At 47.2% G+C, this 27,686-nt stretch overlaps 1 long non-coding RNA gene across 1 annotated transcript in view; it reads left to right on the forward strand.

Annotated features, from left to right (window-relative positions):
- The first annotated feature begins 3,175 nt into the window (after positions 1 to 3,175).
- The window catches only part of LOC143959449 (uncharacterized), a 35,123-nt gene continuing 10,612 nt past the window's right edge, over positions 3,176 to 27,686 (forward strand). Inside the window, exon 1 of the long non-coding RNA XR_013270235.1 lies at positions 3,176 to 4,253. This is a non-coding gene — a long non-coding RNA (uncharacterized LOC143959449). The remainder of the gene's footprint in view (positions 4,254 to 27,686) is intronic.

Genomic DNA, 27,686 nt, shown 5'->3' on the forward strand with positions numbered 1-27,686 from the left:
GCGAGATGGTTCCTTACTCCGGATAGATTGAGTAGATATCAATCTGAAACATCATCTGAATGTTGGAGAGGGTGCAAAATGGCAGGTACAATGTTACATATATGGTGGGAATGTCCCACCATAAAAGATTATTGGATTAAGATTTTAGCATTGATAAAAGAGAGGGGAATCTATCCTTTATGACCCATGGGTCTGTCTGTTCCATGGGACGGACAGATCGATAGGGCCATATAAAGTTTCATTGTTGCCAATCTTGTTAAATATAGCGAAGGGATTGATCCCAAAAAATTGGCAGAAACCAGAAAGCCCAAAGATAAGCAAGTGGATAAAGGGAGTTAATTATATTCAAAAAATAGAGAGGGAACAAGACAAAGAGAGGGAGGAGGGAAAGGTAGAGGAAAGAAAAGATAAATGGAAAGACTGGGATTGTTTAAAAAATTCTTGGAGTTATGTGTGGGAGATAACCTGAGAAAATTAGAACCGGAAAGAGTATGTAGCGTGAGAGGAGGGGTCAACTAGGTGAGTTTATAGAACTGAGGAGACGTGCGGGGGTTGGGGGGGGGGATGGTGGGACAGGGGCGGGGTTTGGAGGGGACTGCTGATATATAACTGATGTAATTTATTATGTATAATGTCAGATACGCTCTTGTTTTTATGTGTAGAAAATGGAAATTATAAATAAAGAATTAAAAAAAAAATGCTCAACAACATCAAGTAACTGGAACTGCATATAGAAGGCCAACATCGAAGAATTTAATACTTTATGCATAAAGCTGCCACCCTGGGCATGTTATTCATACTATATCGAAATGTCAATTTATTTGTTTAAAACTGTTTAAAACTGAATTGTTCTTCAGCTGGGGATTTTGAGAGGGAAGCAATGTTCCACGAACGTGGCTAGAACAAACGTAATCAAAAAAGCTCACAAATCTGTTACTAATCTATTTCGACAGAACCTGCTAGAAGAGAGGAAGAACAAAATCATGACAGACAGTATTGCAACTTTGTTTTTTTTCAACATGTTACAGTAACCAGTACCATAACAAAGCATATCATTTCCAAATACCTACCCATCCTTCATGAAGATCCTGGATTTAAGACCTTTCTATCGAAAGAAATCAAGTTCGTAGTTAGGAAGACTCTAACATTAGGCAATCTAATCTCTCCTAGCATGTCTAAACAACCCATGCATACCTGACTGCATACCACAGGCTTTTTCAAGTTTAATGCTACCCGTTGCTCAAGTTGACGTTTTACTGGAACTCCTCATACAGTTATCTCTTGTGCAAACAATTATTCATTATAAACAAAAATATCAATCTTGCTAGACATTTCAGATTCTGACATGATTTGGACACCAGATCCCTCAAAGTTCAAATCATAGAATGTGTGGACACCATTGCTTGAGGGGGGCCGGTTTCCTCTGCTCTGCAAAAGAGAAGTGTATTGGATATTCAAATTGGACACATGTATTCCAAAGGCATTAAATTATGAGTACAAAGTCAGTCATTATTATGAATGATATCCCCTCCCCCGTATATATTCCATTTTCTCTCCTTCCCCTCCCTCCCCCCCCCCCTTCTTTCTCCCCCCACATACACACACACTTTCCCCATCCTCTCCCTTTCCCCTCCATTTCTTTCCCCATTCTTTTACCTCCCTTTTTTTTACGTCATGGAGTATATAGAAATATTAGGGACTTTTTCCCCTATATGCTGTCCATATCCTACATGTAGGACATGTCCTACATGATGTTTCTGATGAGGACAACAGAGTTGTTGTTTTTGTTTTTACACAACACATACTTATTACTTATATTTTTTACAAATATTTTCATATATAAAACACTTTATTTCACATCACGTTTTCCCTTTTGACATTTATTTTTATTGCCCATTTTACTTTCTTCGCTCCATTTTTATTTTCACTTTTTCATAACATGATCTTTTCTCATGATTCAGTTCGTTTTCTTGCTTTTTTTTCTCCGGTTCCACACCATCATTTCACAGTCTTCATCATTATGCATCACACACATTTACGGATGATGCTCATATAAACCTATGCTTGGCGGGGGGCGTGGCCTGACCAGCAATGGAGTAAGACATGGGTAGAGTGAGCTCCCAGCGCCGATTCTCCTGATCGCTATCCTGCACGTTAATTGGTCTTTGTAAGACACCACATACTGCCTCATACCCGAGTGGACCAAACGGGGAACATGTCTCCGCCGAAACGAAACACTCGGACCACGGACAAACTGGCTCAGTTCCGCCGGCTGGAACCGGAGCAACAGGCCGAAGATGGCGCGGGCACTTGCGCGGGTGAGAGACAACATGCACCTGATACAGCCAAGGTGTTAGACGCCATAGCGGCGTTGCAGGGTACGCTGACGGCCAAAATTAATGATATAAAGACTGACATCTTCCTGCTCCGACAAGACCTCTCCAAACTAAAGGACAGAGTCACAGAAACAGAAACGAGAATAGGGACGGCGGAGGACCTCATCCACCCGTTGAGACACGCCACGGAGGATATGCAGCGGCAAATTCAACAACTGCACTCCCACCAAGATGATATGGAGAACCGCTTGAGGAGGTGCAACCTCAGATTCATTGGTCTCCCGGAGAGAGTGGAGGGTACAGACCCAGCAGAATACCTGGAATCCCTCCTGATTAAGACCTATGGCAGGAAGGTATTCTCCATTATGTTTGCGGTGGAACGTGTCCATCGCATTCCGATGAGACCCCTACCGCCCGGAGCTCCTCCCCGCACGTTTATAGCTACGTTTTTGAACTTCCGAGACCGGGACAAAATCCTGCGATTAACCAGAGAAAGGAGAAATATTCAAGTGGAAAACAACCAGGTGGCAGTGTTCCAGGATTTTTCCAGCGACGTACAGAGGAGGAGATCCCGCTTCCAGGAGATCAAGTGCCGCTTGAGAGCACAGCATCTTAATATATATATATATATAAATATAAAATAGAGAACTCTAGTGTAAACCCATTTATTACTTTAATCTATCTCACAAGCTCCTTATAGCGTCACTCTGATTAAACGTGTAGGGCAGGGCTTGGAGCGTCATCGCGGCACTTTCAGTATCCTCAGGGCATCCTGGCCACATTGTATATTGCATGCATTTTATCTTCCCTCTTTCATATAAGTGAGTTTTTGTCTTTTATAAGAATAAATGTAAAAACTGAATTACGCTACGAGATGCGTTTTCTGTTCACCCATCCATATGAGCACATCCACTGACTATATACTGTGAAGAGGAGGATGAGATATCAGATACCATCCAAAGGGATTTGGAGCATCTACAGTATGTTTGGTTCCTTTGACCCCTGTTGGGGCTTAACCATCTGGTGGTGAGCACAGACCTGGAGGGGGGAGCACGAGTGATTTCACCTATTCACCAGCCGCTTGTACATGCATGAATGCTTAAGCACCATCCATTTTGGATTGGAAGAGTTTATATGGACTAATGATTTTTACATTTCTTTATGGACCTTTAAATTGTTTTGTTGTACATAAGTTTTTGTTTAATGGGCATGAGAGTACTTTCATATTGAACATTTACCAGTATTAATTGTATTTATTAAATGTGTTACAACTGGGAAAATGTAGTTTGAACAACAACACACACTTTTCATTCAGTGCAGCATTTAAAGGGACAGCAGGCATAAATTTGTTCACTCAATTTAGCTATTTATTTATTTAGCTACTAAAAGGGTAACATGGTATAAATAAGTGACACAAATCAGTTAGAACACATAGTTTTATTAGCACTAAGTTAAAGGCACCATGCACATGAATTTATTTATTTAATAAAATAGACACTAGTATTGGGCAGCACCACACATACCTCTCTTTTAGACTTACCTTTATAGACTCCACCTACAGGTGGGGAAGTTGAGGTAAGGCAGCAGCCAGATTTCAGATTATAGACCCTTAGCGTGGAATTAATACTTATTCATCAATAAATATGTTCACAGTTTGCTGTGCAATGCCCTTGCCCCTGGGTTCAAATGTTCTATTGTATTGCCGGCCTACCTCCTTTCTAGTAGGGAATACTACTCTTTTATTCTTTTCAGTTTCAGATTATTTTGTTCCCGGCACCATTAAATATATTCCAAATTCTCTCTTGCAGAATGGCACCAGTTTTCATGTTTTTGACCAAGGCAGGTTTGCAAAGGAAGTTCTACCCAAGTACTTCAAGCACAATAACATGGCAAGTTTTGTGAGGCAGCTGAATATGTGTAAGTACAGAACAGAACGGAAATATTTTATGTTTTGCATGCAGTGTCTACATTCTGCGAGGAAAGGACTATTCAACGGAGGAAAGGTTGTAGAATATGTGCACCAAAGGAAAGACTAAAAGTGTAAATGTCTAGGTGCCATGCATATTCCAGTCAATGTTTAAGGGTAGGCCCTTACATAAATTCATGTCCCCTGTAGGGCAATGCTAGTGTATGCACTATGACAATAAATCTATGGAGCCTCATGGTAGTCAATAAGTATGAATCCTAAAAATGAACTGGCAGAATGAGAGTCCCCACCTATTGGTGAATAGTGATGGACGAACTTCCGACGGGACGTTTCGCGAACGCGGACCACGAACGCGGCCGATAGTTCGCGAACCGGAACGTTCACGGCGGGCCCCATTGACTTCAATGGGAGGCGAACTTTGCAAACCTACATGTCAAATTTGCAGCCACAAAATAATTGATAGCTGTGCAAACATAGTCCCACCACATGACCAATGACATAACACATGTATGAGGTGAATCTGGGATCGACAACTACAAGCATTCTTTTTTTTATATGGGAAATTGTTGTGACAATATAGGACTGTGGAGCGCATGAAGGCAATGGAGGAGAGGGAAGGTCAGGTTAGGCAAAGAAGAGGGTGCAGGAGATGATCACCAGCAGCGTGACATACAGCAATGAAACCTGCACCGTGATAGAGTCATCTGACAGCAGCACCGTGATAGAGAGCACTGACATCAGCAGCGTGACATACAGCAATGACACCTGCACCGTGATAGAGTCATCTGACAACAGCACCGTGATAGAGAGCACTGACATCAGCAGCGTGACATAAAGCACTAACACCAGCACCGTGATATACAGCACTGACAGCAGCACCGTGATAGAGAGCACTGACATCAGCAGCGTGACATAAAGCTCTAACACCAGCACCGTGATAGAGCGTACTGACATCAGCACCGTGATATACAGCACTGACACCTGCACCGTAAGCAGCCCCAGGAGGAAGTCAGCATAGCACAGGGATGGTGGGAGCCCCTCATAATGAGCATAGCACAGGGATGGTGGGAGCCCCTCATAATGAGCATAGCACAGGGATGGTGGGAGCCCTCATAATATGCACAGCAGAGGTACAGCCCTAGGAGGAAGTCAGCAAAGCACAGGGATGGTGGGAGCCCCTCATAATAAGCAGCCCCAGGAGGATGTCAGCATAGCACAGGGATGGTGGGAGCCCCTCATAATAAGCAGCCCCAGGAGGATGTCAGCATAGCACAGGGATGGTGGGAGCCCCTCATAATAAGCATAGCACAGGAATGGTGGGAGCCCCTCATAATATGCACAGCAGAGGTACAGCCCCAGGAGGAAGTCAGCACAGCACAGGGATAGTGGGAGCCTCTCATAATAAGCAGCCCCAGTAGAAATATGACACCGCTCAACCTCTTCAAAGAGGAGGGTACAGGCATATAGTACGGTGTGCTTTTTTTGGACAAGGAAGTGAGCCAAATGAAGAAAAAAGGTCTGTGTGCTAGATTAAAAAAATTGTTTATCGACATATACATGGTCTACTGGTCACATGTGTTGAATTCCTCCGAGATCCATGCCTCATTCATTTTTAGAAATGTGAGGTAGTTAACACTGTCGTGAGCTAGGCGAGTACGCTTATCGGTCACGATCCCCCCTGCTGCGCTGAACGTCCTTTCGGACAGGACACTGGACGAGGGGCAAGCCAACAGTTTGACTGCAAATTGGGCAAGCTCTGGCCAGAGGTCAAGCCTGCCCACCCAGTAGTCCAGGGGTTCATCACTCCTCAGTGTCCACATCGGCCGTTAACCCAATGTAGTCGGACACCTGACGGTCTAGGCGTTCCCTGATGCTGGATCCGGATGACACCTGTCGATTGGGTCGGCTGAAAGAATGACCTCATATCCGAAGTCACCAACACTTCTTCAAACCGGCCTCTTCTTGCAGGCGCTGTTGGATTGGTACCTGCAACTCCTTCTCTGGGAGTGGGAATTGCTCCTCTGCCAGCGCACGCAAAAGCAGAATGCAGCATTTCTCGAAGCAAGGCCTGGAAATGCTCCACTCTGCCAGCCCTCTGTGACGGCGGTAACATTTCCGCCATTATGTGTTTGTACCGGGGGTCTAAGTACGTTGCCACCCAGTACTGGTCCTTGACCCTTATGCTTTTTATACGGGGGTCCCTATTAAAACACTGGAGCATGAAGGCCCCCATTTGCACTAAACTGGAAGCGGTGTGGTGGCGTGGCTCCTGCTCATCATCCAGGATAATGTCGCCCTCTTCATTCTCCTCCCCCCCATCCACGCACAACAACAGGAATCCCAGAAAGGTTTAAAGCATGCTCTTCTTGCTCCTCCTCATCCGCCCCGGGAACCATCCTCCTCTGACTCCTCTTCAGACTCCTGTTGTTCACTTGTCTCTGATAGAGTAGCCCCCCCTGGGAATTAATCCAGCATTGCGACTTCCTCATCTTTCCGCTCCTGCTCCTCCACAGCTTGATCAATGACACGACGCAATGCACGCTCCATAAAGAAGGCATAAGGTACCATGTCACTGATGGCGCCATGGCTGCGACTGACCAGTTTGGTGATCTCCTCAAATGGGCGCAGAAGTCTGCATGCGTTGCGCTATAGCAGCCACTGGCGCGGTGAAAAACCCCCCAGCTCCCCAGAACCTGTTATGCCACAAAGTTCATACAGGTAGACGTTAACTGCACGTTTCTGCTGGAGCAGCCTAACAAGCATATAGAAGGTTGAGTTCCATCTCAGTTCCGTGTAAGATCTTCTGAAATGGGCCGAGATTTTCCTTGCCTGCCGCAAGATGTCCTGGACCCCAGGGTATTTGACGAGGAATCACTGAACAACCAAGTTTAAGACGTGTGCCATGCATGACACGTATGTGATTTTGCCCTGTTTCAATGTGCTAAGCAGATTGGCACCGTTGTCGCACACCACTTTACCAACTGTCAAATTGAGCGGTGTTAGCCACTGATCTGCCTGTGAACGCAAAGCTGAAAGGAGTGCCGGACCAGTGTGGCTCTTGGCTTCCAGGCACAACAGGCATGGCAACGTCTCACCTGGCATGTCGAATAGGTTCTGGGGAGCTTGGGCGGCACAGCGGAAGAGCCGCTAGCAGCGGAAAAGGAGGAGTCAGCCGAGGAGGAGAGGGAGGAAGATGGAGTAGGAGGAGGAGGAGGAGAAGAAGGGCCAGGCCTGCGTGCAATCCGTGGCGGTAAAACCAAATCTACACAGGTGCCACTGGTTACATGCTTGACGGCCGTCAGGTTTACCCAGTGGGCAGTAAAAGTGATATACCTTCCCTGCCCGTGTTTGCTAGACCATGTGTCTGTGGTCAGATGTATCTTGGCACCGACACTGTGTGCCAGAGATACATTCACTTGCCGCTGAACATGGCCATATAGCTCTGGGATGCCCTTCTGTGAGAAATACTTCTTTCCTGGGACCTTCCATTGTGGTGTTCCAATGGCCACAAATTTGCAAAAGGCCTCCGAGTCCACCAGTTTATATGGCAGTAGTTGGCGGGCTATGAGTTCTGACAAGCCAGCCGTCAACCGTTGGGCAAGAGGGTTATCCGGCTTCATTATTTTTTTACGCTCGAACATTAGGCCCACGGAAGCCTGCCTTTTTGCAGAAAAACGTGAGCTTGGCGTGATGGAAGGTGGAGTGGAGGACAATTGTGAAGAGAGAGGAGAAGGAGAACTAGAAGACGAGGCTGGACGGTGAGAGCCTGGAGTGTGGCTTTGTGTGTTCTGTTGCTCCCACTGGGCTCGGTGATGGCTGCTCATGTGCCTTCTTAAGGCGGTCATCCCTAGGTGAGTGTTGGGCTTACCGCGACTAATGCGTTGACTGCAAAGATTGCAGATGGCAACGCTATTGTCAGCAGCGGACACGTTAAAAAAAGCCCACACTGCGGAGCCATGTGCCGGTTTCCTGGGAGCACCAGATGTGACCGTACATGGTCGATGACTCGCTCCTGATACCTTTGCCTACCCTGACCTTCCCTCGCCTCCATTATCTCAAGATTCCTGAATTTTCAGAATTTCACATATAAAAAAAGAATGCTTGTAGTTGTCGATCCCAGATTCACCTCATACATGTGTTATGTCACGGTGCTGGTGTCAGATCACTCTATCACAGTGCAGGTGTCAGTGCTCTATATCACAGTGCTGGTGCTGGTGATCATCTCCTGCACCCTCTTCTTTGCCTACCCTGACCTTCCATCGCCTCCATTATCTCAAGATTCCTGAATTTTCAAAATTTCACATATAAAAAAAGAATGCTTGTAGTTGTCGATCCCAAATTCACCTCATACATGTGTTATGTCACGGTGCTGGTGTCAGATCACTCTATCACGGTGCAGGTGTCAGTGCTCTATATCACGGTGCTGGTGATCATCTTCTGCACCCTCTTGTTTGCCTACCCTGACCTTCCCTCGCCTCCATTGTCTCAAGATTCCTGAATTTTCTGAATTTCACATATAAAAAAGAATGCTTGTAGTTGTCGATCCCAGATTCACCTCATAAATGTGTTATGTCATGGTGCTGGTGTCAGATCACTCTATCATGGTGCAGATGTCAGTGCTCTATATCACAGTGCTGGTGATCATCTCCTGCACCCTCTTCTTTGCCTACCCTGACCTTCCCTCGCATCCATTATCTCAAGATTCTTGAATTTTCATAATTTCACATATAAAAAAAAGAATACTTGTAGTTGTCGATCCCAGATTCACCTCATACATGTGTTATGTCACGGTGCTGGTGTCAGATCACTCTATCACGGTGCAGGTGTCAGTGCTCTATATCACGGTGCTGGTGCTGGTGATCATCTCCTGCACCCTCTTCTTTGCCTACCCTGACCTTCCCTCGCCTCCATTGTCTCAAGATTCCTGAATTTTCAGAACTTCACATATAAAAAAAGAATGCTTGTAGTTGTCGATCCCAGATTCACCTCATACATGTGTTATGTCATTGGCCATGTGGTGGGACTATGTGTGCACAGCTAGTAATTATTTTGTGGCTGCAAATATGACCTGTAGGTTTGCAAAGTTCACCATCCCTGTGATATGCTGACTTCCTCCTGGGGCTGCTTATTATGAGGGGCTCCCACCATCCCTGTGCTATGCTGACTTCCTCCTGGGGCTGCTTACGGTGCAGGTGTCAGTGCTGTATATCACGGTGCTGGTGTCAGTGCTTTATATCACGGTGCTGGTGTCAGTGCTTTATGTCACGCTGCTGATGTCAGTGCTCTCTATCACGGTGCTGGTGTCAGATCACTCTATCACGGTGCAGGTGTCATTGCTGTATGTCACGCTGCTAATGTCAGTGCTCTCTAGAGGTCGACCGAAAAAAAAAGGGCTAACTTGCGTTTGAAAGACCTCTGCGCAAATACCGCGTCACATTAAATATTGCAACAACCGCTATTTTATTCCCTAGGGTCTCTGCTAAAAATATATATATAATTTTTGGGACTTCTGAGTGATTTTCTAGCAGAAAATACTGGATTTTTACTAGTAAGCAACAAGTGTCAGAAAAGATTTAGTCTTTAAATGGGTAAACTGAGAACTTCTACACACAGAGTTCAGCCCATTGAAGAAGAAACATTGTATCACGTTGATCTTTTCTTGGCAGCCTGCCCAGAGAGGAGGAAAGTGCTTCACTGATGTCTTCAGGCAACTTACATTGACTTCTATCACAAAAGTCTTTTACAAGTCATAATAAGCATAATGACCGAGTCGTCGTCCGAAATCCGGAATTCGTAAACAAAAGTTCGTATTCCGTACAGAATTCGGACGCACGGCAATTCGTATTTCGGATCCTCCCGAACGTACGAATTTTTGGAAATTCGTAAGAATTTGAGATTCGTACGAAACTAATCGCACATGTCTAATATATATATATATATATATATATATATATATATATATATATATATATATATATATATACACAGTGGCTTGCGAAAGTATTCGCCCTCCTTGAACTTTTCAACCTTTTGCCACATTTCAGGCTTCAAACATAAAGATATTAAATTTTAATTTTTTGTGAAGAATCACCAACAAGTGGGACACAATTGTGAAGTGGAACGAAATCTATTGGATATTTTAAACTTTTTTAGCAAATAAAAAACTGAAAAGTGGTGCGTGCAAAATTATTCGGCCCCCTTACTTTCAGTGCAGCAAACTCACTCCAGAAGTTCAGCGAGGATCTCTGAATGATCCAATGTTGTCCTAAATGACTGATGGTGATAAATATAATCCACCTGTGTGTAATCAAGTCTCTGTATAAATGCACCTGCTCTGTGATAGTTTCAGGGTTCTGTTGAATGCGCAGAGAGCATCATGAAGACCAAGGAACACACCAGGCAGGTCCGTAATACTGTTGTGGAGAAGTTTAAAGCCGGATTTGGATACAAAAAGATTTCCCAAGCTTTAAACATCCCAAGGAGCACTGTGCAAGCGATCATTTTGAAATGGAAGGGGTATCAGACCACTGCAAATCTACCAAGACCTGGCTGTCCCTCTAAACTTTCAGCTCAGACAAGGAGAAGACTGATCAGAGATGCAGCCAAGAGGCCCATGATCACTCTGGATGAACTGTAGAGAACTACAGCTGAGGTGGGAGAGTCTGTCCATAGGACAACAATCAGTCGTACACTGCACAAATCTGGCCTTTATGGAAGAGTGGCAAGAAGAAAGTCATTTCTCAAAGATATCCATAAAAAGTCTTGTCTAAAGTTTGCCACAAGCCACCTGGGAGACACACCAAACATGTGGAAGAAGGTGCTGTGGTCAGATGAAACCAAAATCGAACTTTTTGTCCACAATGCAAAACGATATGTTTGGCGTAAAAGCAACACAGCTCATCACCCTCAACACACCATCCCCACTGTCAAACATGGTGGTGGCAGCATCATGGTTTGGGCCTTCTTTTCTTCAGCAGGGACAGGGAAGATGGTTAAAATTGAGGGGAAGATGGATGCAGCCAAATACAGGACCATTCTGGATGAAAACCTGTTGGAGTCTGCAAAAGACCTGAAACTGGGATGGAGATTTATCTTCCAACAAGACAATAATCCCAAACATACAGCAAAATCTACAAAGGAATGGTTCACAAATAAACGTATCCAGGTGTTAGAATGGCCAAGTCAAAGTCCAGACCTGAATCCAATCGAGAATCTGTGGAAAGAGCTGAAAACTGCTGTTCACAAACGCTCTCCATCCAACCTCACTGAGCTCGAGCTGTTTTGCAAGGAAGAATGGGCAAGAATTTCAGTCTCTCGATGTGCAAATCTGATAGAGACATACCCCAAGCGACTTGCAGCTGTAATCGCAGCAAAAGGTGGCTCTACAAAGTATTAACGCAAGGGGGCCGAATAATTTTGCACGCCCCACTTTTCATTTTTTTATTAGTTAAAAAAGTTTCAAAAATCCAATAGATTTTGTTCCACTTCACAATTGTGTCCCACTGGTTGGTGATTCTTCACAAAAAAATTAAATTTGATATCTTTGTTTGAAGCCTGAAATGTGGCAAAAGGTTGAAAAGTTCAAGGGGGCCGAATACTTTCGCAAGGCACTGTATGTTGCGCTGTGTCTTTAAGATTCTTTAAAGGATAAATCCACCTTTGGGAACGTGTTACATGTTCCATCCGTTTTTAAGGTGAAACATGTAACATGTTCCTACTGCTGCAGCCATTCACCGTTCCCTCCTCTCCCTCTGGCAGCAGCATGGGGAGAAGTTCCCTATACTAGCTGTCACTTTTTGAAAACAGTGCGGCCGCACAGGGCTCTGCTCACACGGCTGCATTATTCATTCACAGCACAGGACTCTGTGTGTGTGAATGATCTACAAGCATCGCCATCCTTTGCGGCTGTTGGTTTGCAGTTCTCAATGATCTACCACTGCGCTGTTCAGTGCTATGGTAGTTCATTGAGTCTTCTTGTCAGTGTGAAACTGCCTGGCTGTACGATGTACAAGGCAAACAGCTTACACTGACAGTCTGCAGGAGACCTGCATGGTATCAGCAATCTGCTGATCGCTGGTGCCATGTTTTCCAGGCTCCAAAAGGCAAAAAAAATTGCATTTATTTATTTGAAGTGAACTTCTCATTAACCTCCCTGGCGGTTTCCCTGAGTGTGGCTCGGGGTTAAATTTCCGCACCATTAGCGGTAACCCCGAGCCACAATCGGGATTGCATTGCAGGATCCTGGTGCAGTGTACTTACCTTGTCCCCAGGATCCTGCAATATCCCCCCCGCTGTGTCTGTGTCTTCCACCCAATGCCTCTGTGTGCCGGGCTCCATTCCCTGCGAGCGGCGCATGGGGGTAGAGCCAAGCGGCAAATTCAAAAATGTGAAAAATCATAATACATACAGTACACTGTAATCTTAATGATTACATCACTGTATGAAATGATTTCACATCCCTTTTGTCCCTAGTGCTTTGTCCAGTGCCCTCCATGCAGTTTTATATTATAAATACAGAGGAGTAGTGATGGACAAACTTCCAACGGGACGTTTTCGTGAATGCGGACCGCGAACGTGGCCGATAGTTCGCGAATCAGAACATTCACGGCGGGCCCCATCGACTTCAATGGGAGGCGAACTTTGCAAACATACAGGTCAAATTTGCAGCCACAAAATAATTAATAGCTGTGCAAACATAGTCCCACCACATGGCCAATGACATAACACATGTATGAGGTGAATCTGGGATCGACAACTACAAGCATTCTTTTTTTATATGGGAAATTCTTGTGACAATTCAGGACTGTGGAGCGCATGAAGGCAATGGAGGAGAGGGAAGGTCAGGGTAGGCAAGAAGAGGGTGCAGGAGATGATCACCAGCAGCGTGACATACAGCACTGACACCTGCACCGTAATAGAGTGATCTGACAACAGCACCGTGATAGAGAGCACTGACATCAGCAGCGTGACATAAAGCACTAACACCAGCACCGTGATAGAGAGCACTGACAGCAGCACCGTGATAGAGAGCACTGACATCAGCAGCGTAACATAAAGCACTAACACCAGCACCTTGATATACAGCACTGACAGCAGCACCGTGATAGAGAGCACTGACATCAGCAGTGTGACATAAAGCTCTAACACCAGCACCCTGATAGAGAGTACTGACATCAGCACCGTGATATACAGCACTGACACCTGCGCCGTAAGCAGCCCCAGGAGGAAGTCAGCATAGCACAGGGATGGTGGGAGCCCCTCATAATGAGCATAGCACAGGGATGGTGGGAGACCCTCATAATGAGCATAGCACAGGGATGGTGGGAGCTCCTCATAATGAGCATAGCACAGGGATGGTGGGAGCCCCTCATAATATGCACAGCAGAGGTACAGCCCCAGGAGGAAATCAGCACAGCACAGGGATGGTGGGAGCCCCTCATAATAAGCAGCCCCAGGAGGATGTCAGCATAGCACAGGGATGGTGGGAGCCCCTCATAATAAGCAGCCCCAGGAGGAAGTCAGCACAGCACAGGGATGGTGGGAGCCCCTCATAATAAGCATAGCACAGGGATGGTGGGAGCCCCTCATAATAAGCAGCCCCAGGAGGATGTCAGCATAGCACAGGGATGGTGGGAGCCCCTCATAATAAGCAGCCCCAGGAGGAAGTCAACACAGCACAGGGATGGTGGGAGCCCCTCATAATAAGCATAGCAAAGGGATGGTGGGAGCCCCTCATAATATGCACAGCAGAGGTACAGCCCAGGAGGAAGTCAGCACAGCACAGGGATGGTGGGAGCCCCTCATAATAAGCAGCCCCAGGAGGAAGTCAGCACAGCACAGGGATGGTGGGAGCCCCTCATAATAAGCAGCCCCAGTAGAAATATGACGCCGCTCAACCTCTTCAAAGAGGAGGGTACGGGCATATAGTACGGTGTGCTTTTTTTGGACAAGGAATTGAGCCAAATGAAGAAAGAAGGTCTGTGTGCTCGATTAAAAAAATTGTTTATAGACATATACATGGTCTACTGGTCACATGTGTTGAATTCCTCCGAGATCCATGCCTCATTCATTTTTAGAAATGTGAGGTAGTTAACGCTGTCGTGACCTAGGCGAGTACGCTTATCGGTCACGATCCCCCCTGCTGCGCTGAACGTCCTTTCGGACAGGACACTGGACGAGGGGCAAGCCAACAGTTTGACTGCAAATTGGGCAAGCTCTGGCCAGAGGTCAAGCCTGCCCACCCAGTAGTCCAGGGGTTCATCACTCCTCAGAGCGTCCACATCGGCCGTTAACCCGATGTAGTCGGACACCTGACGGTCTAGGCGCTAACACTGGAGCATGAAGGCCCCCATTTGCACTAAACTGGAAGCGGTGTGGTGGCGTGGCTCCTGCTCATCATCCAGGATAATGTCGTCCTCTTCATTCTCCTCTCCCCATCCACGCACAACAGGGATCCCAGAAAGGTTTAAAGCATGCTCTTCTTGCTCCTCCTCATCCGCCCCGGCACCATCCTCCTCTGACTCCTCTTCAGACTCCTGTTGTTCACTTGTCTCAGATAGAGTAGCCCCCTCTGGGAATTCATCCAGCATTGCGACTTCCTCATCTTCCCGCTCCTGCTCCTCCACAGCTTGATCAATGACACGACACAATGCACAATCCATAAAGAAGGCATAAGGTACCATGTCACTGATGGCGCCATGGCTGCGACTGACCAGTTTGGTGATCTCCTCAAATGGGCGCAGAAGTCTGCATGCGTCGTGCTATAGCAGCCACTGGCGAGGTGAAAAAAAACCCAGCTCCCCAGAACCTGTTCATACATGTAGACGTTAACTGCACGTTTCTGCTGGAGCAGCCTATCAAGCATATAGAAGGTTGAGTTCCATCGCGTCGGGCAATCGCAAATAAGACGTCTGACAGGCAGATTGTGTCGCCGCTGAATGTCAGCAAGGCGAGCCATGGCCGTGTAAGATCTTCTGAAATGGGCCGAGATTTTCCTTGCCTGCCGCAAGATGTCCTGGACCCCAGGGTAATTGACAATGAATCGCTGCACGACCAAGTTTAAGATTTTGCCCTGTTTCAATGCGCTAAGCAGATTGGCACCGTTGTCACACACCACTTTACCAACTGTCAAATTGAGACGTGTTAGCCACTGATCTGCCTGTGAACGCAAAGCTGAAAGGAGTGCCGGGCCTGATGTGGCTCTTGGCTTCCAGGCACAACAGACGCAGCACGGCATGGCAACGTCTCACCTGGCATGTCGAATAGGTTCTGGGGAGCTTGGGCGGCGCAGCGGAAGAGACGCTAGCAGCAGAAAAGGAGGAGTCAGCCGAGGAGGAGAGGGAGGAGGATGGAGTAGGAGGAGGAGGAGAAGAAGAGCCAGGCCTGCATGCAATCCGTGGCGGTAAAACCAAATCTACACAGGTGCCACGGGTTACATACTTGACGGCCGTCAGAAGGATCACCCAGTGGGCAGTAAAAGTGATATACCTTCCCTGCCCGTGTTTGCTAGACCACGTGTCTGTGGTCAGATGTATCTTGGCACCGACACTGTGTGCCATAGATACATTCACTTGCCGCTGAACATGGCCATATAGCTCTGGGATGCCCTTCTGTGAGAAATACTTCCTTCCTGGGACCTTCCATTGTGGTGTTCCAATGGCCACAAATTTGCGAAAGGCCTCCGAGTCCACCAGTTTATATGGCAGTAGTTGGCGAGCTATAAGTTCTGACAAGCCAGCCGTCAACCATTGGGCGTCATCATTTTTTTACGCTTGAACGTTAGGCCCACGGAAGCCTGCCTTTTTGCAGAAAAACGTGAGCTTGGCGTGATGGAAGGTGGAGTGGAGGACAATTGTGAGGAGAGAGGAGAAGGAGAAGTAGAAGACGAGGCTGGACGGTGAGAGCCTGGAGTGTGGCTTTGTGTGTTCCGTTGCTCCCACTGGGCTCGGTGATGGCTGCTCATGTGCCTTCTTAAGGCGGTCGTCCCTAGGTGAGTGTTGGGCATACCGTGACTAATGCGTTGACTGCAAAGATTGCAGATGGCAACGCTATTGTCAGCAGCGGACACGTTAAAAAAAGCCCACACTGCGGAGCCATGTGCCGGTGTCCTGGGAGCGCCAGATGTGACCGTACATGGTCGATGACTCGCTCCTGATACATTTGCAGTCTGCTTTGTCCCTCCTGCGCAATGCAAGTTATTCCTGCTTCTCCTCCCTATCTGCTGGTCCATATCTCCCTCCGAACTCCCCTCCTCTTCCTCTCTTGTGAGCACCCACGTGACATCACTAGACATGTCATCATCGACGTCACCTTCCCCACCGCTATAAGTAGAGATCTCGAAGTAGGCAGCAACACCGGGGACCAACCTCCTCCTTGGGCTGATCTGGGTACTGGCGTCAGACTGCTGAGTAGCAGTTGTTGCTACTTCCTCTTCCTGATCCAATACCAAGAGTGGCTGCGCATCAGAAATGTCTTGATATGGATCGGAAAATAATTCCTGTGACTCAAGCGGAAGGTATGTGGAGGTGGTGGTGTTGTTGGTGGTAGTGTCTTTGGGGGTGCACATAGCAGAGAGTGAAGAAGAGGGTGCAGATCGAGAGGATGAGGAGGGTGCAGAAGAGTAAGGCTGAGTGAGCCACTCAACCAAGTCTGGTGCGTCCTTTAAATGAATTGAACACACCTTCTGCAACTTCCCACTTTGGATCAAGCCTGTTGCTCCTGCCCTACCCCTGCGGAAGGGCCTGCCTCTTCCTCTGCCTGTCATTTTTTAAATGACCCTGTGACAAAACTCTCAGTCCCTATACTGATGAAGGACTGCTGCAGTATAGGGCAGCGGTCAGCAGTAGTGCACCTCAACCCTATGTATTGTGGACCTATACCAGTCCTTACGGAATAGCAGACTGTACCTCACTCAACTCTAGGTACTGTAGCACCCTAGACCAAGTTACCAGTCCTTATAAGGACCTTTGTGGAACAAGTAGGTTGTGTGTGACTGATTAGCAGGCTGTACGTCAGTCCCTATACTGATGAAGGACTGCTGCAGTATAGGGCAGCGGTCAGCAGTAGTGCACCTCAACCCTATGTATTGTGGACCTATACCAGTCCTTATAGAATAGCAGACTGTACCTCACTCAACCCTATGTACTCTAGCACCCTAGACCAAGTTACCAGTCCTTATAAGGACCTTTGTGGAACAAGTAGGTTGTGACTGATTAGCAGACTGCAGCAGAAGGGCAGCAGTCAAGTATAATATTCTTTCTATATTTGGAGGAAAGAATATTATACGTGCACAAGCCTATTACCATACCAGTCCTGAAAAGAACCTTTGTGGACCTAATATAGTAACAGCTACTGATTAAACTGACCCTCACTGCCTCACACACAGCTTCCTGCCTGTCCCTATATAAACTGACAAAACAGAGGCTGCTGGAACAATAACTTGAATAGTACTTTTGTGGACCTGATAGTAACAGCTAATGATTAAACTGACTGTCCCTGCAGCACACACCGTCCTGTCCCTTTCTCTAAACTGACAAAAGACACTCAGGCTGCTGCAACAATCAGTAGCACAGCAGTGCCTCAAACCTATATCCTGAACTACACCTAACACCTATACCAGTCCTGAAAAGAACTTTTGTGTACCAAATAGCTAGCGATTTGGGTCACTGCAATCTCTCCCTGCTCCACACAGCAACCTCTCCCTATAGTGACAGAAGAAAGAACGTAAAATGGCCACCGGATCAGGTCTATTTATAAGTTAGGGGGAATGTCCAAGTGTCCATGTGCTGTAATGTCTCAATTGGCTGTCCTGTACCCAGGGCTGGACTGGGACAGAAATGTGGCCCTGGACTTCATCCAGACCGGCCCACTTACAGTTTGAGTGTCCCATCAGCACTCCCTTACATCAGAGTGTCCCATCACCAGCCCCCTTACATCAGAGTGTCCCATCACCAGCCCCCTTACATCAGAGTGTCCCATCAGCACCTCCTTACATCAGAGTGTCCCATCACCAGCCCCCTTACATCAGAGTGTCCCATCAGCACCCCCTTACATCAGAGTGTCCCGTCACCACCTCCTTACATCAGAGTGTCCCATCAGCACCTCCTTACATCAGAGTGTCCCATAACCAGCCCCTCCTTACATCAGAGTGTCCCATAACCAGCCCCCTTACATCAGAGTGTCCAATCACAAGTCCCCTTACATCAGTGTCCCATCAGCACCTCCTTACATCAGAGTGTCCCATCATTAGCCCCCTTACATCAGTGTCCCATCATTAGCCCCCTTACATCAGAGTGTCCCATCATTAGCCCCCTTACATCAGAGTGTCCCATCACCAGTCCCCTTACAATCAGAGTGTCCCATCACCAGTCCCCTTACATCAGAGTGTCCCATCACCAGTCCCCTTACATCAGAGTGTCCCATCACCAGCCCCCTTACATCAGAGTGTCCCATCACCAGCCCCCTTACATCAGAGTGTCCCATCACCAGCCCCCTTACATCAGAGTGTCCCATCAGCACCCCCTTACATCAGAGTGTCCCATCAGCACCCCCTTACATCAGAGTGTCCCATCACCAACCCCCTTACATCAGAGTGGCCCACTGAGCCATCGGCCCACAGGGAAACTCCCGGTAGTCCCGATGGCCAGTACATGCCTGCCTGTACCCCATGATGGATGTGTCATCATAGGTCAAAGTTCTTTTACACAGTAAACACAGAAGCCCGCCCGGCGAACGGCGGCAATAGTCCGGCGATCGGGCGGACCACGAACAGCCGAAATTCGCCACGAAACAACCTCCGGGCGAACCGTTTGGCCATCACTACAGAGGAGTGGTGTCGCCCCTGTATGAGACTTGATTGTCAGTGAACCCACATCTCTAGTACAATAGAAAAAGAATCCCTGAAAAAGAGTGTATATCCTCTGATGGGATTTTAAATAGTTTACTGGCAATAGGTAATAGTAGAAAGACTCTAATCTCTTCTACTCTTGTACTATTACCTATTGCCAGTAACCCTATTTAATTCCCCATCAGAGGATATACACTCTTTTTTAGTGATTCTTTTTGTATTATAAATACTGCCTGGAAACTGGAAATTGTCCATAGCAACCAAAAAGTGTGCCTTTATGTCAAAAGTGGTTTTAGACCAGCTAGAAAACGGCAATAGTAAATTAGAACACTTGCAAAATTGAGTGATAGTTAATTATGTGGAAATTAATTTTATTACTATCATATTATTATTTTTTAGAATTATTTATATTTATTATATTATAAGTTTGTGTTTCAAACTTCATCATACCTGGGATGTCTACTAGACTCTTGTTTGGACAGATTTAAGTGTGTTATTCCTAACACAAATCGCCAAATTTCTATGCAAAATAATTGTACTGCTTTGAGACGCAAAGATCTGACATAATCATACCGCCAGGGAGGCTACGGCTGGGTTCACACTATTGCAATTTGGATGCGGTAGCTGCAAAAATGTCAGTCCAGCGCATTCGTGCGGGAGCCTCAGCACAGAGCTCTGAAGGAATGGCACCAATGTTCAGTTTCTTCAAAGTACATGCGCTGGTGACATCACTGGCTGCTGCTCACTGGAATATCTCCTAAACAGTGCACATTTATTATATATTCCTATTACCTACATGTAAGCTTTATTATAAACTTACCTATAGGTAAAAATGTCATAAAAGACTTTACTATCACTTTAATTCAGAGTGGATAATCCATCTCCATCTAGTGGTCAAGTTTTATAATGACACATCAATCTATACAATTCGTATTCGTCTTGAAAGGCAGCACCCTTTACAAAATCCATGATCACCTCCTAATCAATATCATCAACTAAAAATCAAACAAATAAAAAGAGACCGCAGGTGAAACGTGTTCCCCTCCCATGCAGGAAATGTGCACAGAACGCCCCTTTCCTGTGTGAACAGACCCTCAATGTCACCCCAAACCCGGGTAGCAGTCTTGTGACAAAATATGCTTGGCTCTCCGCTGAAAAAAAAGTACAGGAGCTACTTTGGCGCTGGCTGCCCTATGCTGTCACACAACAAATGCACCAAAACAAAACAATGTGTCGGCCAGGTGTGAAGGCGGCCTGATTGTTAATGGCAATTAAATATATGGCACATTGAACAATCTTTTCAGTCTTTTCATTGTATAGATCATTATTTTTCAAACTTTTATCAGTCAAGGCACCCTTTAAAAAATATGGACAGTCTGGGGGCTCCCCATTTCAAAAGGTAAAAACTATTCTAATAGTTTTGCATAACACAGCAGCATCCACACATGTAGGACCCCCAACATTAGGGGGGGATTTATTCTTCCAAAGCAAATCATCTTTTATAAACTGGTATTGACTAGGATTCCAAGGTTTCTCTTTTCCCTCAAATTTTCTCCATCACTCAGCTAAAGTGCCCTCAAGAAGGTTGTAATGGTGCACAATGGAAACCTGTGGCTGAAAGGCAGCTTTATCCACATGCTGGCTTGTATACAATTTTGGGGCAATTTTCAGGCATTTTGCCAAGGCACCTCTGAAGAAACCTCACGGTGCCCCAGGGTGCCTGGACATCCTGGCTGATAAAAGCTGCTATAGATAATATGGTTATATATATAACATTGTTTTAAGTCCCTCTTATGCTGGGTTGTCTCTGCCCAGACAATCCAGTGTTGTCTTGCTGCGATCCGCTACTCAGTTGTCACATCCTGGGTCCCATGCTGCCATCCTGGTCATTGAGAGTTGGCTGCCTCTTCTGGGTTCAGGCACAAGCCCCGCCCCCACCCCTCCAGATGATGCACGCCACATCTGCCTATCAGATGCTGCGGATCCCTTCTCCTGTAGCCTCCTAGGATACATGATGTGGTATCCCAGGAGAGTGGTATGAAAAAAGTTAACTGAAGAATAGCATTTTACTATACAGAGGGGGGTGGGGGCTGTGAGTGCATGTAGGGGGGGTCATTTTAGGATTGTAGGCTCCACTTTAAAGTGTATCCCCAGCCAACTTTCACAAGGTGGCCTTCCTTATTGCCATCATGTCTGCGAGGTGAGTGCTAGCAATATTGTCTTGTATAAAACTTGTATGGACAAGGTTGTCTTGAGGCCTGGAGCCTCCTTTCATCGTAAAGTGGATGTAAACCTGATTCATGAACTTTTTTCATGTGCTCTGATTAAACCAAGAGTCCTTTGGTGAAATCGATTGGTCAGAAGTGACGATCTAGTGATCCTCTCTCCCATTCGCTAACATACTTTTGACCAATAGATTCCAAGCCTGCCCACCACGACAAGGTAGACTCTTCTAGGGCAGGACCTACACTAAACTACACTAAGCTACCCTACTGGATGCTAGTCATCGATTTTCTAATGTTGGATGTATGTTTGTAGTAGGCCTCGTCCTATAATCTGTGTGTGCGATCTGCTCTCTCCTAATCAGTCGTTTTCTTTCCTTCAACCTCTCCAAATCTTACAGTGTATGGCTATCTAAATGTGCTTCTAAAGCCCTAAGTTTTATCACCTTAATGCACTCTATGTACTAAGGAGAAGGACCTTCTCTGCTGAAGCCGCCCACCCAACCCCCCTTTTCCTTACCTGAGCCCATCCGATCCAGCTTCCACCGCTGTCTCTCTCCTCATTGGACAGACTGATAGCAGTGGGAGCGATTGGCTACAGCTGCTGTCAATCAAATCCGATGACATGGGGGTGCGCGGTGGCCAGAGTCCCGCTTTCTGTGTCAATAGATGCAGCAGCGAGTCTCGGGAGTGAGCACGCACAGGTGCCCCCAGGGAAAGCGGCTTTCCGTGGGGGCACCTGATGAAGAGGAGGGTCCTGGAGTGCCAGTGGGGGGTACCCAGAGGGGCTGCTCTGTGCAAAACCATTGCATAGAGCAGGTAAGTATAGGCATGTTTAGTATTTTTTTTTTTTTTTTTATAAAAATACCCAGTCTAAAAAGAAAATATCTGTTATTACTATACTTATACATTCATACAATTTTTTTTTTGTTTTTTTTGTTTTTTTTCTCAAAACATCAATTACTATAAAACTGCTAGAAGTATGCTGTATAGAGGAAAGATGTTAAATATTTATACATTTACATGTATACATTTTCTATACATTTTTTTCAAACCCTTAACTATTAGGCCCCCTTCACACGGGACGAATCGGATGGATGGGCTCCGCTAGCTCAGTGGGGGATCGCTCCGTTGATCCTCGCTGAGCCGGCAGATGACAGGTCTGTCTCCGCTCCCTGTGCAGGGATGGACCTATCAGAGCCCCGCTGTTCTCTATGGGCACATCGGATGAAAATGGACTGCGTAACCGTTCTCATCCAATCCCATCTGATCCGCTGGACGGATGGCAAACATATCGCCATCTGTCTGTTTTGAGCAGATCTTGTCAGGTCGGATGGCAGGTGGGTGTCAGCGGACACATCTTCACTGACATCCGCCTGCCCATATGAGTCAATGAGTGGCCGGCTCAGATCTGACTGAAAATGGATCCAAGCGGGTCAGTCGTGTAAAAGGGGCCTTACAGTTGTCACCAAACTGCAGCCCTGGGGCCAGATGTGGCCCTTTGCTTGCTTTTATCCTGCCCTTGAAGCATTATTCCTCCCACCAACTCCAATGATGGGGCAATATTCCTCCCACTGACACCAATGATGGGGCAATATTCCCACCACTGACTCCAATAATGGGCCACTATTCCCCCCCACTGACACCAATGATGGGGCACTATTCCCCACTGACTCCAATGATGGATCACTTCCTCCCACTGACTCCAATGATTGGGCACTATTCCTCCCACTGACTCCAGTGATGGGGCACTATTCCTCCCACTGACTCCAGTGATGGGGCACTATTCCCCCCACTGACTCCAATCATGGGGCACTATTCCTCCCACTGACACCAATGATGGGACACTATTCCTCCCACTGACTCCAATGATGGGGCACTATTCCCCCACTGACTCCAATTATGGGGCACTATTCCCCACTGACTCCAATAATGGGGCACTATTCCCCTCACTGACTCCAATAATGGGGCACTATTTCCCCCACTGACTCCAATAATGGGGCACTATTACTCCCACTGACTCCAATAATGGGGCACTATTCCCCCACTGACTCCAATAATTGGGCACTATTTCCCCCACTGACTCCAATGATGGGGCACTATTCCTGCCACTGACTCCAATAATGGGGCACTATTCCCCCCACTGACTCCAATGATGGGGCACTATTCCCCCCACTGACTCCAATAATGGAGCACTATTCCCCCACTGACTCCAATGATGGGGCACTATTCCCCCCACTGACTCCAATAATGGGGCACTATTCCTCCCACTGACTCCAATAATGGGGCACTATTCCCCCCACTGACTCCAATAATGGGGCACTATTCCCCCACTGACTCCAATGATAGGGCAGTATTCTCCCACTGACTCCAATGACAGGGCACTATTCCTCCCACTGACTCCAATAATGGGGCCCTATTCCCCCCACTGACTCCAATAATGGGGCACTATTCCCCCCACTGACTCCAATCATGGGGCACTATTCCTCCCACTGACACCAATGATGGGACACTATTCCTCCCACTGACTCCAATGATGGGGCACTATTCCCCCACTGACTCCAATGATGGGGCACTATTCCCCACTGACTCCAATAATGGGGCACTATTCCCCTCACTGACTCCAATAATGGGGCACTATTTCCCCCACTGACTCCAATAATGGGGCACTATTACTCCCACTGACTCCAATAATGGGGCACTATTTCCCCCACTGACTCCAATAATTGGGCACTATTTCCCCCACTGACTCCAATGATGGGGCACTATTCCTGCCACTGACTCCAATAATGGGGCACTATTCCCCCCACTGACTCCAATAATGGAGCACTATTCCCCCACTGACTCCAATGATGGGGCACTATTCCCCCCACTGACTCCAATAATGGGGCCCTATTCCTCCCACTGACTCCAATAATGGGGCACTATTCCTCCCACTGACTCCAATAATGGGGCACTATTCCCCCCACTGACTCCAATAATGGGGCACTATTCCCCCACTGACTCCAATGATAGGGCACTATTCCCCCACTGACTCCAATGATGGGGCAGTATTCTCCCACTGACTCCAATGACAGGGCACTATTCCTCCCACTGACTCCAATAATGGGGCACTATTCCCCCCACTGACTCAAATAATTGGGCACTATTCCCCCCACTGACTCCAATGACGGGGCCCTATTCCCCCACTGACTCCAATAATTGGACATTATTTCCCCCACTGAATCCAATAATGGGGCACTATTCCTCCCACTGACTCCAATAATGGGGCACTATTCCCCTCCTGACTCCAATAATTGGGCACTATTTCCCCCACTGACTCCAATGATGGGGCACTATTCCTGCCACTGCCTCCAATAATGGGGTACCACTCCCCCCACTGACTCCAATAATGGGGCACTATTCCCCTCACTGACTCCAATAATGGGGCACTATTTCCCCCACTGACTCCAATAATGGGGCACTATTACTCCCACTGACTCCAATAATGGGGCACTATTCCCCCACTGACTCCAATGATGGGGCACTATTCCTGCCACTGACTCCAATGATGGGGCACTATTCCCCCCACTGACTCCAATGATGTGGCACTATTCCCCCCACTGACTCCAATAATGGAGCACTATTCCCCCACTGACTCCAATGATGGGGCACTATTCCCCCCACTGACTCCAATAATGGGGCACTATTCCTCCCACTGACTCCAATAATGGGGCACTATTCCCCCCACTGACTCCAATAATGGGGCACTATTCCCCCACTGACTCCAATAATGGGGCACTATTCCCCCCACTGACTCCAATAATGGGGCACTATTCCCCCACTGACTCCAATAATGGGGCACTATTCCTCCCACTGACTCCAATAATGGGGCACTATTCCCCCCACTGACTCCAATAATGGGGCACTATTCCCCCACTGACTCCAATGATAGGGCACTATTCCCCCACTGACTCCAATGACGGGGCAGTATTCTCCCACTGACTCCAATGACAGGGCACTATTCCTCCCACTGACTCCAATAATGGGGCACTATTCCTCCCACTGACTCCAATAATGGGGCACTATTCCTCCCACTGACTCCAATAATGGGGCCCTATTCCCCCCACTGACTCCAATAATGGGGCACTATTCCCCCCACTGACTCAAATAATGGGGCACTATTCCCCCCACTGACTCCAATGATGGGGCCCTATTCCCCCACTGACTTCAATAATTGGACATTATTTCCCCCACTGACTCCAATAATGGGGCACTATTCCCCTCCTGACTCCAATGATGGGGCACTATTCCTGCCACTGCCTCCAATAATGGGGTACCACTCCCCCCACTGACTCCAATAATGGGGCACTATTCCTCCCACTGACTCCAATAATGGGGCAGTATTTCCCCCACTGACTCCAATGATGGGGCACTATTCCTCCCCACTGACTCCAATAATTGGACACTATTTCCCCACTGACTCCAATAATGGGGCACTATTCCCCCCACTGACTCCAATAATTAGGCACTATTCCTCCCACAGACTCCAATAACGGGGCACTATTCCTCCCGCAGTAAACTGATCCTTTCCTTAGAAGGTTTGGAGACCCCTGAACTAGTACTACACCACTTCATGTAATGTATATAAAAAGAAAATGTGTCACACAATGGGGATTAGAAACAGATATGGAGCACCATTGGGATCAACACGAATGTCAAACCAGTAGTTGAGCATTTCTTCCAAGGTGATTGGGGCATCAGCGGGCAGTCTGCGGGGCAGTCGGGGAACAGCAGCCCGGCACAGAGGACAGGTCCTGCTCTGCTGCGCCCATCGCTGGATGCATTCCAGGTGGAATTGGTGACTGCAGGGCAGAGTCGTAATGTCTTCTCCATTTTGAAAATCTATTAAACAAATGGAACATGTCAGCTGGTCCTCACCACCCGGCTGGATGGGTGGCGGTGGTGATGGGGGTTGTTGAGGAGCTCTGCCGCGGTCTCTAGGAGAACGGCTCCTATGGTCCTCCTGTCTCCTCCGACGGGCTCTAGACCTCGTCCGATGGGCGATGGGTGACTCTCCGCCATCCTGACGAGAACGCCTCTGCCGGGATCCGGGACGAGAAGGACGACGCATCCCGATGGTATAAGGGTGCCTTTTATACCTGAAAAAGGCTAAAAAATTATAATATTAATAATAATATTATAATTAGCAATAAGATGGTAGAAATAGCGATAACTATCAATTAAAATCGATAAAATCGCAGTCAGTCACAAGGAAAAGCAGTCAAACGCTGTGAGATCGCAGAGCAACAGCTCAGAGCAACCGCACTCAGCAACTCGTAATGAGAAGTGACCTGAGACAGGCTCAGCCTCATCCCCCTCTAGTAAGCGCCTATCATTCATCTTATGGTGACCTCACAGCATCGTATTTGTTGCCCATATGTCATCATACAACACTGTACACATCTACATCTTATATCATTACATTCATTTCACATTTCATTACATTCTAATGGGTTTTTTAAGGGTTTAATTCTTTAAAATTGTCACTAGGTGGCAGTCTCCGTTTTCCCATAGCTAATTTGCATACCACTATGTCCCTGTCCAATCAGCTGAAGGCTGTGCAGTGAGGAGAGTGGGAGTTGGGCGCCATCTTGGCTAATGGTTGTGTATGAGAAATTGATATGAGTTTATATTTGCTGGGAAAGCTGAAGAAATCACCCAATCCGGGAATTTTGGTGAGTGAGGAGAGCAGAGCTTTACAGGTGAGGAGTACAGAGGGGAGGAGAGCCGGGGGTAGGTAGGAGAAGGCGGTGGGGGGGAGGTAAGTAGGTGGGGGGTAGGTCTGACAGAATGTACTATGTGCGCTCTGTGGTGTGAGGTGAGCTCTGAGGTGTAATGGGGAGTATATAGCCGGCTGTAGAGGTGATAATATCCGGGGGAGGGGGGGCAGACATAGCTGGAGCCCCCCATCACCCCTCATCTGCCCCCCCCCCAGTCTGTGCCTCCTAATCCCCCTCATCATTGCTGGATAAGAGGGGGTGTGGGGGAGGGGAGGGCGGACTTGAGGCCCCTATAATGTGTAAGCTGACCCCCCTCCCCCCTCTGATGATATAAAACAAATGTAATATATTGCAGAGTAGCAGCCCTCAGATCTGCATTATATTTCCTGGTCACCATGGTGATCATTCAGTAACACTTCCTGTCCTCCATCCCATATACATAGAGGGGGCTGCTATGACTAGAAATAGGAGGGGGAGGGGACTTTCACTGCCCCAGACCCCTAATACAGGGATGGTCACATGACACTTCCATGACCACTAATGATGGGGGGGGGGGGGGGTAAAAGTGTTTGTAAACCTCAGACATGAAATATG

The sequence above is a fragment of the Lithobates pipiens genome, unplaced genomic scaffold (genome assembly GCF_037356315.1).
Source record: "Lithobates pipiens isolate NorthernLeopardFrog02 unplaced genomic scaffold, aLitPip1_a1.2 Scaffold_75, whole genome shotgun sequence".
In the NCBI taxonomy this organism is placed as follows: domain Eukaryota; kingdom Metazoa; phylum Chordata; class Amphibia; order Anura; family Ranidae; genus Lithobates; species Lithobates pipiens.